The sequence below is a fragment of the Trachypithecus francoisi genome, unplaced genomic scaffold (assembly GCF_009764315.1).
Source record: "Trachypithecus francoisi isolate TF-2019V2 unplaced genomic scaffold, Tfra_2.0 Lachesis_group17, whole genome shotgun sequence".
NCBI classification, from domain to species: domain Eukaryota; kingdom Metazoa; phylum Chordata; class Mammalia; order Primates; family Cercopithecidae; genus Trachypithecus; species Trachypithecus francoisi.
Genome location: NW_022681462.1, coordinates 5467289 through 5483085, shown reverse-complemented (window position 1 = coordinate 5483085; position 15797 = coordinate 5467289). Strand labels below are relative to the sequence as shown.

The 15797-nt window shown below is 40.1% G+C and overlaps 1 non-coding gene across 1 annotated transcript; it reads right to left on the bottom strand.

Moving 5' to 3' along the window:
- Positions 1-7129: 7129 nt before the first annotated feature.
- Positions 7130-7233, bottom strand: LOC117063111. Its single transcript, XR_004428734.1, has one exon. It is a non-coding gene; the product is annotated as a U6 spliceosomal RNA (small nuclear RNA).
- Positions 7234-15797: the final 8564 nt, after the last annotated feature.

Genomic DNA, 15797 nt, shown 5'->3' with positions numbered 1-15797 from the left:
GCCGCTGCTTTCCACTCCCGGCAACAGAGCGAGAGCCTGTCTCAAAAAATAAAAGGATTTTGGTTTCAAATGACCTAATAGGACCAAGTAATTATTTCAATGAATTATCTTTTGATTAACAGATATCAAAGTACCATTTTTAGAGAGGTTGGAGAGAGGTTGGACCAACCATTCATTTGATGCTGAAACTTCATCATTTAATAAATGAATTCATCATTTAAGTCATTATCTTTCAGTAGTTAGGAATAATGGTAGCTGCCTACATATAAAAAACAAAAAGCTAAGCTAATTTTAAATGAAATTATATGTGACTGCAATCCAGCTGTTGAAAACGTTGAAATATTGGACTGGCTGAATATGTAACAGTTCAAACTCAAGTTTTAAAATATATTTTTCTATTATGGAGAAAATTGCCTATTAAGATTTTTTTTTTTTTTTTTGAGACAGGATCTTGCTCTGTTGCCCAGGCTGGAGTGCAGTGGTGTGATCTCAGCCCACTGCAGTCTCCTTCTCCTGGGTTCAAGCAATTGTCCTACCTCAGCCTCCCAAGTAGCTGGGATTACAGGCATGCACCACCATACCCAGCTAATTTTTGTATTTTTAGTAGAGACAGGGTTTTGCCATGTTGGCCAGGTTGGTCTCTAACTCCTGACCTCAAATGATCTGCCCACCTCGGCCTCCCAAAGTGCTGGGATTACAAGCATGAACCACCGTGCCTGGTCCCAATTCTTGATAAAATATAATCTTACTACCTTGGTGCTCCTCTTTTTATTTATTTATTTACTTATTTTTACTATGCTACTCATGGCATCTGAACCTCACCAATTTATAATTTATGATATAAAATGTATGCTTGCATTTTTTGTTTTTTTTTGTTTTTTTTTGTTTTTTTTTTTTTTTGAGACGGAGTCTTGCTCTGTCGCCCGGTCTGGAGTGCAGTGGCCGGATCTCAGCTCACTGCAAGCTCCGCCTCCCGGGTTCACGCCATTCTCCTGCCTCAGCCTCCCGAGTAGCTGGGACCACAGGCGCCCACCACCTCGCCCGGCTAGTTTTTTGTATTTTTAGTAGAGACGGGGTTTCACCGTGTTAGCCAGGATGGTCTCGATCTCCTGACCTCGTGATCCGCCCGTCTCGGCCTCCCAAAGTGCTGGGATTACAGGCTTAAGCCACCGCGCCCGGCCTCTTGCATTTTTTGTAGAAAAATATTTTGTTAAAATAACAGTGTGAACACAAAAAATAATATAAAACATGAGATAATCCTCGTTATTTTTGTATGTATTTTTAAAATTAATGTAGCTAGGAGTAGTGGCTCATGCCTGTAATCCTAGCACTTTGGGAGACCAAGGCGGGAGGATTGCTTGACTCCAGGAATTTAAGATCAGCCTGGGAAACAGGGCAATACCATGTCTCTACAAAAAATACAAAACATTAGCTGGGCCTGGTGGCACATGCCTGTAGTTGCATGCCTGTACTCCCAGCTACTCAGGAGGCTGAGATGGGAGGATCACCTGAGCTGAGGAGTTCAAGGCTGCAGTGAGCCATGAATGTGCCACTGCACTCCAGCCTGGGTGACAAAGTGAGACCCTGTCTCAAAAAAAAAAAAAGAGATAATGTAATGTTAGATCATTTTTTATGATAGCTGGAGATATTAGCTATTCTTATCTGTTGATTCTTTTTGATAAATTTCAGAATTATTTTGTCAAGTTCTCCCAAATTATTTTTTATTGGGATTTTGCTCTGTGCATATTCATTCATTGGTGGGAGAAAGACATTATTAAAATAGTAGTCTTCTAAAAATATGATATTGCTTTTCTTGTACTTTATACTTTTCAGAAAAATCTTCTGATTTTCTTCATATTGGTAATTTATTTTCCCTCAAAGTTCATTAACTTATTCACGTCTACTGCTATTGTAAATTAGGATTCCTTTTTAATTACTTATTTCAAACTGAGTGGTTTTGGTACCTGTGAATGGTATTTAATTTATACATGAATATTTTACATATACTGTATGTATTTTATTTATGTTTTTTCCTTATTTATGTTTATTACCTTATTTCCAAACATTTTACTAAGCTTTTTAGTCTCCCACAAAATGGAAATTTTGTTTATTGTCCATTTGCTTAATCAAAAGTTAGACCGACTTTTGGATTTTGGGGACTCAAGGGAAAGGGTTGGGGGTGGTGAGGAAAAGACTGCAAACTGAGTACAGTGCATAGTACTTGGGTGATGGGTGCACCAAAATCTCAGAAATCACCACTACAGAATTTATTCATGTAACCAAACACCACCTGTTCCCCAAAAACCTATGGAAATAAAAAATAAAAATAAAAAAGAGTTATACCTACTTTTTATGGTATGTTCATTAAAGTTGTGAGCACTGGAGTTATCATATATAGACAAAGGGCTCTTGCCTGCAGAGTTAGAAGAACAGTAGGAAAACATTCCAGAAGATCTGTAAATCAATTAAGAAATAGTAATTTATGAATCTCTTAATTGATTTACAGATCAATTAAGAAATACATAAGAAATATATAATTTCTGTATGTATATATGCATAGAGATTCAAGGGTATATAGAGAAGATTTGGTTACAGAAAGTCACCTTAAGAGTGTTTAATATGTATTGACATAAACTTTTGAAAAATTTTAAAATGTTTATATATTTTTAATTATTGTTTTAGAGATGGGGTCTCACTATGTTGCCCAGGCTGGTCTTGAACTCCAGGGCTCAAGCAATCCTCCCACCTTGTCGTCCAAAGTGCTGGAATTACAGGCATGAGCCACTGCGCCTCACCCAAATTCTGAAACTTTTGAAGAGGTTATTGGTATGTTGATGTTTGGGGAATAAATTAGATATTTAATATTAATTGAATGAATGAAGAATTCAGTGAATGAATATATGTAGCACTTTGCTATGCCCAGAGGGTACAATGATAAGTGAAAACAGATCTGAGGGAGAAAGAGACATTAAGTAAAGACCAAGGTAAATGCATCATCTGGTCCTGGAGAAAAGAATTTGAGGAGCCCAGAAATTTTGGCAGCCACAGGCACCCTCCCCAATGTAGACTTAACCAACCGGAGGAAATCTAACCCTAATGGACACTATTCCCTTTGGGGTTTCCCATCCAAGTCCCTGGTTTGTGAAACAAAAGCCAGAAATATTCCTACTGGACACAGTTGTCAAACAGATGAAGACCTAGGTAGGAGAGCACCTACACCACTACACCTTCAGTTAGGTGCCTAAACCTTCTATTGCCTAACCAATTTCCTTCCTCACTTGCAAGTTGCTAAAGATTCTCAACAACTTTTCATGGAACCAGCAGAGGCTGAGACCTCAGTCAGGTATCCCTGAACAGCAGGTGATCCTAGCTATTTGTACTGCCCAAAAGCCAAGGATGTCCACTATGTTGCCCATAGCCACTTTCCAGGGTGCCCAAACCACACACTGGAACAGGAGGCAAACTCCATGATCCATTGCATTTGGGTGGAGCCTCAAGTGTTTAGGACTAAGAACTGCACAAAATTTGCCTGATAATAGTTTGGCAGGAAGACTGGTTTCCAGAAAAGTATTACACTATTTTGACTTATAAACACCTTGGTTTCCCAAAGCTTTGGTAGTTTTCTGAATACTTCGGTCTATAATCAGCCAGTCAGTCCCAATCAGGAAAACAAAAAACACTATACATAATTCAAACACAAAGGGATTTAATTCTGGGAAGTGGTTGCAAAGGCATTGGAAGCGCTAAAGGAGAAAGGGAGAGAAAGGAAGGAACACTGCCCAGAGATGACAGAGCTGCTACCAGTCTTAGGCTGGAGCCCTCTAGCTGCATTTGCTGCTGGAGGTTATAGTGTGGCCAGTGCCTATTCTCTACCTTCACAGAAGAGGCATTATGTAGCCAGTGCCGAATTGGCCACTGAGACACCTCCACCACTGGTGCCAGATCAGAATGGCATCTTTCCTCCCACCGGTAACTCTCATTGGCCAAACTTGACTGGAAGCCAGTTGGTAAAGGATTCTGGGAAATGGAGTATACAGGCTTCCAGGCCCTGCAGTTATAAAACAGAGTGCAGAAAGGGAATGTGACATTGAGCCAAGAAATGTAACTGGCACAATAATATCAATTATGCTGGGTGTGGTGGCTCACGCCTGTAATTCCAGCACTTTGGGAAGCCGAGGCAGCCAGATCACTTAAGGCCAGGAGTTTGAGACCAGCCTGGCCAACACCGTCTCTACTAAAAGTATAAAAATTAGCTGGGCGTGGTAGCGCACACCTGTAATTCCAGCTACTAGGGAGACTGAGGCAGAATTGCTTGAACCCAGGGAGCGGAGGTTGCAGTGAGCTGAGATCTCGCCACTGCCCAGCCTGGGCAACAGAGCAAGACTCCATCTCAAAAAAAAAATTATTAAAAGAATGTTAAATAATTTTTAATCAGTTACATTTGATAGGAAATTACTTCTGAATGACTGAACAAATATAAAACATTAATCACTTCCCAATCATTTCTTGGGAAATCTTACTGTTGAGGTTTATTAGGATGCAATAATACACCTACTATGTGCCCACAAAAATTTTTTAAATTTTTAAAAAAGGATGGCAGTAACACAAGACCGAGATAGGTAGTGAAGGATGGATGAGGAAAGGAAAAATGAACAGTGCAGGACAGTTCCAACAGTAGATTTACAGGTAATTAACTTGATAAAAGGCAGCATGGATTTTGAAAAAGACTCCATTTTTTCCAATTAGCATTTTGTCTTCAAAATTGAGGATGGGGGTAGAGGAGCAACAATTGAAACCTTTCCTTTTGTCTAAGTGGCAAGAGTCAATGAGATTCTTAAGAAAAAAAATCTAGCTTACTAATTATATGTAAAGTCTCCTTTATAATGGAAGAAGAGCAAGTCACCAAAAATACAAAAGCTAGATTAAATTAGCATCCTTCAATGTCTTTAGACAACTGAGTAAAACAGCATAATAGTTATGTCGCAAGATTAACTTCCTTTTCATATACCACTCAGGCAGATCCACAAGCATTTGTAGAAGGCTCACATTACCATCATTTGATACCTGATGTGGAATTTTTTTAAGCTTCTTTTTATTTCCTCCACTCTCACTGTGATTCATAAAGTGCTTGGTTAGAGTTCACTGAGGGTTTGTGGCCGGAATTAAATGATTCGAAAATGAGTTAATTCCTATTCTGTTAATTAGCATAAAAAGCATTCAATGAGCAATACTGAGCAGAAGGATTACACTAATGGTAAACATGCATAAATCATTTCAAAGATTGTTTTGAAAACTGTATAGTAGAGCATATTTAATTTTAAAAGATCTTATAAACTTAAAACACTAGTTTTTAAAATAAGCTTTTCTCCTTTCCAGGGCATATGTGTATGTGCACAGACATCTTACATCTATGAGTATATTTTGTGAGATACTATTCTGAAATGCTGTTCCAGAGACTTTTTCCAGAATTATGAAACAGTTTAGAATTATAAAAGTTATTTTTTTAAAGCTGTCACTTGCTGTCATCATAAAATGCCTAATATTACTAATGTAAATTAATACTGATATAGGTATTAAAATAAGCTCATCTATACATTTAAATTTTTCACTTGTGATAAAAGGAAGAATATTTCTGTTATATACTTTTCTTAAGTTTGTGCAGAATTCTCTCTCAGTTCTCCTGGGTCCGAGGTAGTCAACCCATTTCTTTTTTTTTTTTTTTTTTTTTTGAGACGGAGTCTCGCTCTGTCGCCCGGGCTGGAGTGCAGTGGCCGGATCTCAGCTCACTGCAAGCTCCGCCTTCCGGGTTCACGACATTCTCCTGCCTCAGCCTCCCGAGTAGCTGGGACTATAGGCGCCCGCCACGTCGCCCGGCTAGTTTTTTGTATTTTTTTTTTTAGTAGAGACGGGGTTTCACAGTGTTAGCCAGGATGGTCTCGATCTCCTGACCTCGTGATCCGCCCGTCTCGGCCTCCCAAAGTGCTGGGATTACAGGCTTGAGCCACCGCGCCCGGCCGTCAACCCATTTCATAGTTAAACCTTCTAGGAAAATACCCGATATGCGAAAGCAATGGATTGTTATATTTGTGAAGCGTAAACTTTCCCCTCTCTCCTCTTGGAAGTGATAGGGTAAACATTCAAGACACATTCATAGAATGCTGCAATGGAGACTCCAAATGGGTCATTTCACAGGTGACCTGTCTTCAGTTCCACTCTGGCAGGATGCACAGATGTGGCTGTGCTGATTATTCAGATATGAAACTTTTCCATACCCATTGTGATAGGCAGAATCATGACCTCCAAAAATGCCCATTCCCTAATCCTCTGGAATCTGTGAAAATATTCCTTTATATGGCAAAAGGGACTTTGCAAATGGGGTTAAGGTTAAGGATCTTGAAATGGAGAGAGTACACTGGATTATCCAGGTGGGCCCAATCTAATTATATGATCCTTCAAAGTGGAGGACCTTTCCCAGCTGCAGTCAGAGATAGTGATGTGACTATGGGAGAAGTATCACAGGGAGATGCAATGTTGCTGGCTTTGAAGACAGAGGAAATGGACCATAAATCAAAGAATGTGGGCAACTTCTAGAAGCTGAACAAGGCAAGGAAACCTATTCTTCCTTAGCGCACCGGAAAAGTAATACAGATATGTCAACACCTTCATTTTAGATCAGTGAGACCTGTGCCTGACTTCTGACTTAAAGAACTGTAAGATAATAAATTTTTGTTATTTTAAACCACTAAGTTTATGGTAATTTGTTACTGCAGCAATAGAAAACTAATACACCCATAAAGTCACTGTACCAACTCCCCCTAGTGCCTCGGCCATCCTGACCCTTCCCTGAGGACCCTCAGTCTAGCATAAAAGGAGTAACCCCTGGCATAGCAGGATTCCAATATTGCAGCCAGCTTTAGTTCTGACTGGGCTATGACTAAGCATCACCAGTTGTGAAATATTTTGAGCGTCGCTTGATTACAGGGGGCAAAGTCAGCAACTTTCAAACTTTTTTTTAAACCCTACTCCTCCTACAGTAAAATATACATTTTAATCTCAACCTTGGACATACACTTATTATAGAAATAAGAGTAATATTTCATGAAACAGTACTTACCTACGTGCACTGCACAATGATATTTTCAAATTCTACTCTTTTTTTTTTTTCTTACAGAGGCCATGCTAATCTTCGCTGTATCATTCCAATTTTAGTATATGTGCCGCCAAAGGGAGCACTTTTTCTTTTTTTTTTTTTTTTTTTTTTTTTTGAGGCGGTGTCTCGCTCTGTCGCCCGGACTGGAGTGCAGTGGCCGGATCTCAGCTCACTGCAAGCTCCGCCTCCCGGGTTCACGCCATTCTCCTGCCTCAGCCTCCCGAGCAGCTGGGACTACAGGCGCCCGCCACCTCGCCCAGCTAGTTTTTTGTATTTTTAGTAGAGACGGGGTTTCACCGTGTTAGCCAGGATGGTCTCGATCTCCTGACCTCGTGATCCGCCCGTCTCGGCCTCCCAAAGTGCTGGGATTACAGGCTTGAGCCACCGCGCCCGGCCACTTTTTCTATTTTTTAATGTACATTATAACCTGTTAAACTGATGTTATGATTTACCAGTAGGTTTCTATCCTCAAATGAAAAACACTGACCTAGATTGTGACAAGTCTATGGTCAAGATGTAGAGTGTCTGATACAGAATATTTTCCATTTTATTTTTTACAGAAGCATAAACATTTGTTCAGAATGTAAATTATTTCTATATGTAACCATAATTCATTGTTGTTAAATAGTATTTATTAATATGCCAAATACGTATTTGCATTCTCTCAGTGAATATCAAACCCATGACACTTTGGAAATCAAGCCTAATTATCACAGCAAGGAAATGGAATGCTCTAGAAACCATTTTTAAACAAATAGATATAGTCATTGGCTACATGTATTTTGTGTTCAGTTTTCTATTACTCAATTTGTTTATTTCTGCTTTTGCTTTTAATATTTCCCTTTTTCTCACTTGCCTTTAAGAAATTACCCATTTTCTAGCCAAGCACGGTGGCTCATGCCTGTAATCCCAGCATTTGGGAGGCCAAGGTGGGCGGATCATTTGAGGTCAGGAGTCCGAGACCAGCCTGGCCAACATGCTGAAATCCCATCTCTACTAAAAATACAAAATTTAACTGGGTGTGGTGGCACCCACCTGTAATCCCAGCTACTCGGGAGGTTGAGGCAGAAGAATCGCTTGAATCTGGGAGGTGGAATTTGCAGTGAGCTGAGATCATGCCATTGCACTCCAGCCTGGGCAACAGAGTGAGACTCCGTCTCAAAAAAAAAATTATCCATTTTCTTTTGTGGATTTTTAAAGATTAATTTATTTCATTTCTCTTTGTTTCTTATTACTATTTATAACTACAGTATCATTTCAAGAACTTACACTTTGTTTCAGTATCCCCTTTGTTTAGTGGTCCTGGATATTTCCCTTACTTTCTTGGGAGTTTATGCATTTAAAATTATGTTTGCCATAATGAAACTAGCTTTTCTGGGTGTTGGTAACAAAAGGGTTTTAAGCTTATGCTCTGTAATAGTTAGCTTTCTGTAGGTTATGTTGCAGAACAACAATGACAAAAAAACAAAATCACAGTGACTTGACAACAACAAAGGTTATCCACTATACATGGTGGTTATAGCTCTCCTCTAGGATCTTTATTCCAGGAGCAACCTTGACCCAGGACACACAGACCTCACGTCTGAATCACCAGATGTCTTAAAACTTCTGCTTAGTTGTGGGGCATATATCACTTCTGCACACATTCCATAAGCAAAGCAAGTCATAAGGTTAATGTCGATGAAAATGGATAAACATAATCCTTTCGTAGGGAGGACAGCAAATAATAGGGAAAAATAACATACTCTATCCCATGTTATCCCCCATAATGCTGCAACCAGAAAGGTTTATCCTTGCGTCTCTGTCAAATCAAAACTCTGTTGTTGGATTATATTTGAGATTCACCATTATAGCATTTATGTGTTCATTTGTAAATGTATCTTTAATCATGGTATAATGCTGCTTGTCTTCCTAAATGCTTTTGCTATAAAATCAACTGTGCTTATCATGTTTTTATAGACCACACCAGCCTATGGCTACTGTAAGTTATAATAACATTAAGGGGACAGTATTTTTCTAGTTTCACCTATACCCACAGCAATGCAAAGCCTTGTCTTTCCCTCAATATTAACTACACGTGCTTCTGCAAGGAGTGCCCTGGTGCCCAGGATTCTTCTTGGTACATATCCAGACTGGGGCCCTAGTCCCTTAAGACCACAGCAGTGTTCCCTGTCACCTCCAGACCTCTACAGAACAGTGTTCCTTTGTACATCTCACTTTTAGAGACTCCAGGGATTTCATGCTTTCTAAAGTAATAGCTCTCTCTCCTTAGGGATTTGGCCCAAGGCCCTAGTTGCTAGGACACAGTTGGATAAAAAATATGATAAATATACATTGTACCATACTGAAAATTACCTCTGACAACCAAATTTTATATTTGAATATACCCATTACCTTCTCCCTCTTCCTCCCTCCTCTGCTTTTCATGCCCATAGATCCTCTAATAACCAATCCCACCCAGGAACTTCTGTGGAAACTGATAAAATTTAAACTCCAGGCATAATGAATTGTAAGTAATTCCCCTTTCTTTATTAAAATTTTCTTATCTTAAAACATTTTATCACAATAATTACATACATGGGGAAAAAAACAATAATGTAATAGGGCTTGTAATGAAAAATAAAAAAGGTGTTCTACTGCCCCACCCTCTCCCACCCCTCATTGAACTGCTCAGAGGAAACCACTTTTAACTGTTGCTATCTCATGTCTTTCTTTTTCTCATTTTTCTTGTTTGTTTGTTTTGTTTTTTTGTTTTTTAAACAGACAGAGTCTTGCTGTGTTGCCCAGGTTGGAGTGTCGTGGCCATTCACAGGCACCATCATAGCTCACTGCAGCCTTGAACTCCTGGACTAAAGCGATCCTCCTGCCTCAGGCTTCCAAGTAGTTGGGACTGTAAGTATGTGCCATCAGACCCTCCTACCAAGGCTTTTTAATGGTTACTTCTCTAATTCTAAACAATGGGCCTTTACTACTATTTCTTGATTTAGTGGTAAACACTGTAGTAGATGAGATTAATTCCCATCTTTTCATGTTCTCCCTCTTCCTCCTGCTATCTGTGCTTACACTGTTACTTTGACATTACAAAGGTTGACATAACCACATTTAAGTTTTCTCTGTTTTGTTTTTAGGCTACTGCTAAAAATTGAAAACCACTAACAATCATTGATACATTATAACTACGTAAATATTATTGACAGAAAAATTAGATACTAGGATTTTATTCTCCTCTCCACAGGGAGTCTACAGGTACTCTAAAAGGCTATTCAAGTTTAAGATTGCAGAGTTTTAAATTTACAAGAAAAAAACAAACCACTCCATCAAAAAGTGGGCAAAGGATATGAACAGACACTTCTTAAAAGGAGACATGTATGCGGCCAACAAGCATACGAAAAAAAACTCATCATCACTGATCACTAGAGAAATGCAAATCAAAACCACAATGCGATACCATCTCACACCAGTCAGAATGGTGATTTTTAAAAATTTTTATTTATTTATTTTTTTGAGACACAGTCTCCCTTAGTCACCCAGGCTGGAGTGCAATGGCGCAATCTCGGCTCACTGCAAACTCCACCTCCTGGGCTCAAGTCATTCTGCCTCAGCCTCTCAAGTAGCTGGGATTACAGGTGCCTGCCACCACGCCTGGCTAATTTTTGTATTTTTAGTAGAGACGTGGTTTCACCATGTTGGCCAGGCTGGTCTTGAACTCCTGACCTCAGGTGATCCGCTCGCCTCGGCCTCCCAAAGTGCTGAGATTACAGGCATGAACCACCGCACCTGGCCAGAATTGCGATTATTAAAAAGTGAAGAAACAACAGATGCTGGCAAGACTGTGGAGAAATGGGAATGCTTTTACATTGTTGGTGGGAATGTAAATTAGTTCAAACATTGTGGAAGACAGTGTGGCGATTCCTCAAGGATCTAGAACCAGAAATACCATTTGACCCAGCAATCCCGTTACTGGCACCTGCCACCACACCCAGCTAATTTTTTGTATTTTTATTAGAGATGGGCTTTTACCATGTTGGCCAGGCTGGTGTCGAACTCCTGACCTCAGGTGATCTGCCCACCTCGGCCTCCCAAAGTCCTAGGATTATAGGTGTGAGCCACCATGCTCAGTAAGATGGCAATTTTAGATATTGCCATGTTGCTACCACACGAAAAATGTGATACAAATTTACATTACCACTATCAGTTCATATGACTCCATATTTTCTCAATTATCTTAATTTTAGACTCCATATTTTTGCCTTAAATCTACTAGCATTTTTTTTTTCCTTCTCACTCTCACTATTCCTTGACTCCCACAATTTTTCCACTCCTGAAACCTATAGGCCATTACCGCCTTTTCACTGCCCATCACTCCCTGTTAAGTTCACTCTTTCCTACTTCTCCAGCTTGTATTTCATGGTCCATCGTTATAATTATTTTTTGCATACACTCTTAAATATCTTTTCTCTGTTTCCCTTCACTGTGCTTTATGGCCAAACTCCAGGCCCAGTTAAATCCAGCTCTCTTCCTGTGTCACACCCAGCAATTAAATGTGACTAGAGAAAAACAACCAACCATGCAGAAAATACTGCAAATTCATGGCTCCACCTTCAAATGAGTCTTAATAGATTCCTGTACATTCTCTAGCCCATTTACTCTCCAACTCTCCCAAAGGGCTATTTCATTCCTTTTCCCTCTTCAACTCTCCATCATCTGATCCCTCTGCTGATGACTTTGCTTCCTACTTCATTGAGAAATTTTCCATAGCTACCAGCATCAGTGCCCACATATTCTGCCTTGTCTCCTGTTACTGTGGATACACTGTCCATCCTCCTGTCTAAAGACACACACTACAGTTGTGCACTGAATTCCATCCTCTTTCACATTCTTTTTTTTTTTTTTTTTTTGAGACAGAGTCTTGCTTTGTTGCCCAGGCTGGAGTGCAGGCTGGAGTGCGATCTTGGCTCACTGCAACCTCTACCTCCTGGGTTCAAATGATTCTCCTGCCCCAGCCTCCTGAGTGAGTAGCTGGGATCACAGGTGTGTGCCACCGTGCCCAGCTAATTTTTGTATTTTTAGTAGAGACGGGATTTTTGCCATGTTGGCCAGGTTGGTCTCGAATTCCTGACCTCAGGTGATCTGCCTGCCGTGGCCTCCCAAAGTGCTGGGATTACAGGCATGAGCCACCATGCGCGGCCCTCTTTCACATTCTCAAGGCCCTCTCTCCAGCAATTATTCTCTCACCTGCACCATCAATGTTTTCTTCCTACTGAATCATTCCTGTTAGTATGAAACATGCTGTAATATTCCCTTTTAGAAAAAAAAAAACTATCCATTGTTCCACATCCCTTCTAGCCAATGTCCCACTTGTCATCTCCCCTTATGTGAAAAAACTTGTCTATATTTACTGTTTCTTCTATATTTCTCCCCTTATGTGAAAAAATTTGTCTGTATTTACTGTTTCCACTTCACCTCCTTCTATTCTCTCCTGACCCCATTTCAATCAGGCATTTACCTCCTCCATTCCACAAAAGCAGCTTTAGTCAAGGTGCCCAGTGACCTCCCTGTTGTCATATCCAAAGATCAAGCCTCAGTCATCCTCTTACATGGAACCCATTTGCAGTATTTGACACAGTTGATCATGTTCTTCTTGAAACACTTTATTCACACCTCTGTTTAAATGTCACTTTCTCATAGAGGACTTTCCTGAACTCTGTGGGTTAAATAGCCAACCAAATAGTCCCTTTTACTTTACCTCCCTACTCTGCAGTATTAATAACCACCTGACATATTTTATATTACTTTATAGACTATCCCTTATAATTCAGTCTTAATTTGAACAAAACAACTGTAAAATGGCATCTTTGAAAGAGTTAGTAATATTTGGGCTGGGCTCGGTGGCTCACACCTGTAATCCCAGTGCTTTGGGAGGCCGAGGCAGGCAGATCACCTGAGGTCAGGAGTTTGAGACCAGGGTAGCCAACATGGTGAAACCCCATCTCTACTAAAAATACAAAAATTAGCTAGATGTGGTGGTGTGCGCCTGTAATCCCAGCTACTTGGGAGGCTGAGGTACAAGAATCACTTGAACCTGGAGGCAGAGGTTGCAGTGAGCCAAGATCGCACCACTGCACTCCAGCCTGGGTGATAGAGGGAGACTGCATCTCAAAAAAAAAAAAGAAAGAAAGAAAAGAAAAAGAAAAGAATTAGTCATATTTGAATACAAACCAAGTATTAGATGATATTAATTACATTAATTTTGGTAGGTATGGCATTTATGTGAAAAATAAAAGTTCTTATCAGTTAGAGATGCAAAATGCCATATCTATGAGTGAACTGATACAATGTCTGAAATTTTCTTTAAATTACTCAAGAGTGAGTTCAAGATTTTTGGCTTGAACAGTTAGAGAGTGGAACTATTATTTGCAGAGATTTTGAAATCTCTATGGGAGATTTCAAAACATCTGGGAAAAAATAATGGGTTTGATTGGAACATGCTAAGTTTAAGATGTGTATAGATACTCAAGTAGAGATATTGAGTAAGCATTTGGATACACCAGCCTGGATTTCATGGATGAGATAAATATCTGTAATTCATGAAGGTATACCTGATACAAAAAGCCATGAGACTGGATGAGGATGAGAACATTTTAAAAATGAAAGTAGATTAAGAAAAAAAAAAAAGAGGTCTGAGGACTAAGCCTACTAAACCACTCCAAAATTCAGAGGCCAAACATGGGGAGCAGTCATTGGAGAAGATGAGGAAAAAGTGTCCAGTGAAGTAGGAAAAAACAAGTATGGCAGCCTGAGAGCCAAGCAAAGAAAGTGCCCCCACCTAGGGTTCCAGAAATGGTGGTATAATTAAAGGTTAACGGGTTAGTATAACACAGTTCTTTATTTCTCTGTGTCAAAATATAGAACAATGGAAGATAATTGATCTAAATGCCAGGCCTTTTATAGTAATGATATTTTAGAATTCTATAAATAAAATTCCATTATTATGCAAATTATGGTTTGAATAATAGCAAAGTGTCACTAATCTCAGGATACATTATTTTTTTCTTTTTGAGTTAGGGTCTCCCTCTGTCTCCCAGGCTGGAATGCAGTGGTACGATCATAGCTCACTGTAGCCTCAACGTCTCAGGCTCAAGCAATCCTTCCACCTCACCCTCCCGAGTAGCTGGGATCACAGCTGTGTGCCACTACGGCCAGCTAATTTTTTTGTGTTTTTAATACAGACAGGGTTTTGACACATTGCCTACCCAGGCTGGTCTCAAACTCCTGTGCTCAAGCAATCAGCCCACCACAGCCTCCCAAAGTGCTAGGACTACAGGCATGAGCCACCACACCTGGCCTACTCTCAGGATTTAATTGTTTTATATTATTGTATTGGATATTATTGTTTTCTGTGGGGAACACCTCTTGGCTGCAATGAACTGCCTCTCCTAAAGTTATACCCTTACCAGGGGTGGCCTATGTCAAATGACTGGCTGAGGGTAGGAATACATAGCCTGGACCCCTTGCCTCACTTTAGGACAATCCTGAAGGGCCATCCCCACTCCATAACTCTCCATAGGAAAACTGAGGCCATAGCTGAAACCTCACTGGGGTCACTTTCCTTTTTTTTTTTGAGATGGAGCTTCACTCTTGTCGCCCAGGCTGGAGTGCAATGGTGCAATCTCGGCTCACTGTAACCTCTGCCTCCTGGGTTCAAGTGATTCTCCTGCCTCAGCCTCCCAAGTAGCTGGGATTACACGCATACGCCACCATGCCCAGCTAATTTTGTATTTTTAGTAGAGATGTGGTTTCACCATGTTGGCCAGGATGGTCTTGAACTCCTGACCTCAGGTGATCCTCCCACTTCAGCCTCCCAAAGTGCTGGGATTACAGTTGTAAGCCACCACACCTGGCCTTGGGGTCACTTTCTTCAGTGTCCAGTCCCACCTTCCTTACTTCCTCACGGTGGTCTCGCTGCAATAAACTTCTGCATTCAACTCTCCACCCAGAATTTGTATCTAGGAATCCCAGCCTAAAACAGTATTCTACCAGGGGATACTGTCATCCAATGCAATCATGTTATTTACAAAATAATTCTAGAATTTATTATCTATTGAAAAAAAACAGGTCATTTGTCCTGTAGAATTTCCCACTTCCTAGATTTGGCTGATTATGTCCTTGTGTGCATTCTTTATCTGATACTTTCTGTAAGCTGGTAGAAGTTCTAGAGGCTTGATTAGATTCACCTCCACCCATTTAAGCCTGGCTTTCCAAAATTCTTTTTTATTTCTCTTTTTCAACCTTGTGAAATTTAAGAGGAGGAAAATTCAAAGCTCACCAGGATCAGGGGAGATCATTTATGATCACATGTGCTTCTCACTGCCTTTCTCCCTCCCACAACTTGGTATCTGCAATCAAATGGGCTTCCGGATACACACATACTGCTAGAAACAAATGACTGGAGAATGTGCTCCTCTGTTTACAGCCTTAAACACTAAACACCTTTTTCCCAAAGCAGAGTATGATTTATCTTGTTCTCATCTAGGAAGGGAACCAAAGACAGCAGCACCATCTCTGGATTATTTGCATGTAGATTTCCATGTTGTTACTAATTTTAAAAGCCATCCTGGCTTTCTTCTGTCAAATGGTTTGATTGTGG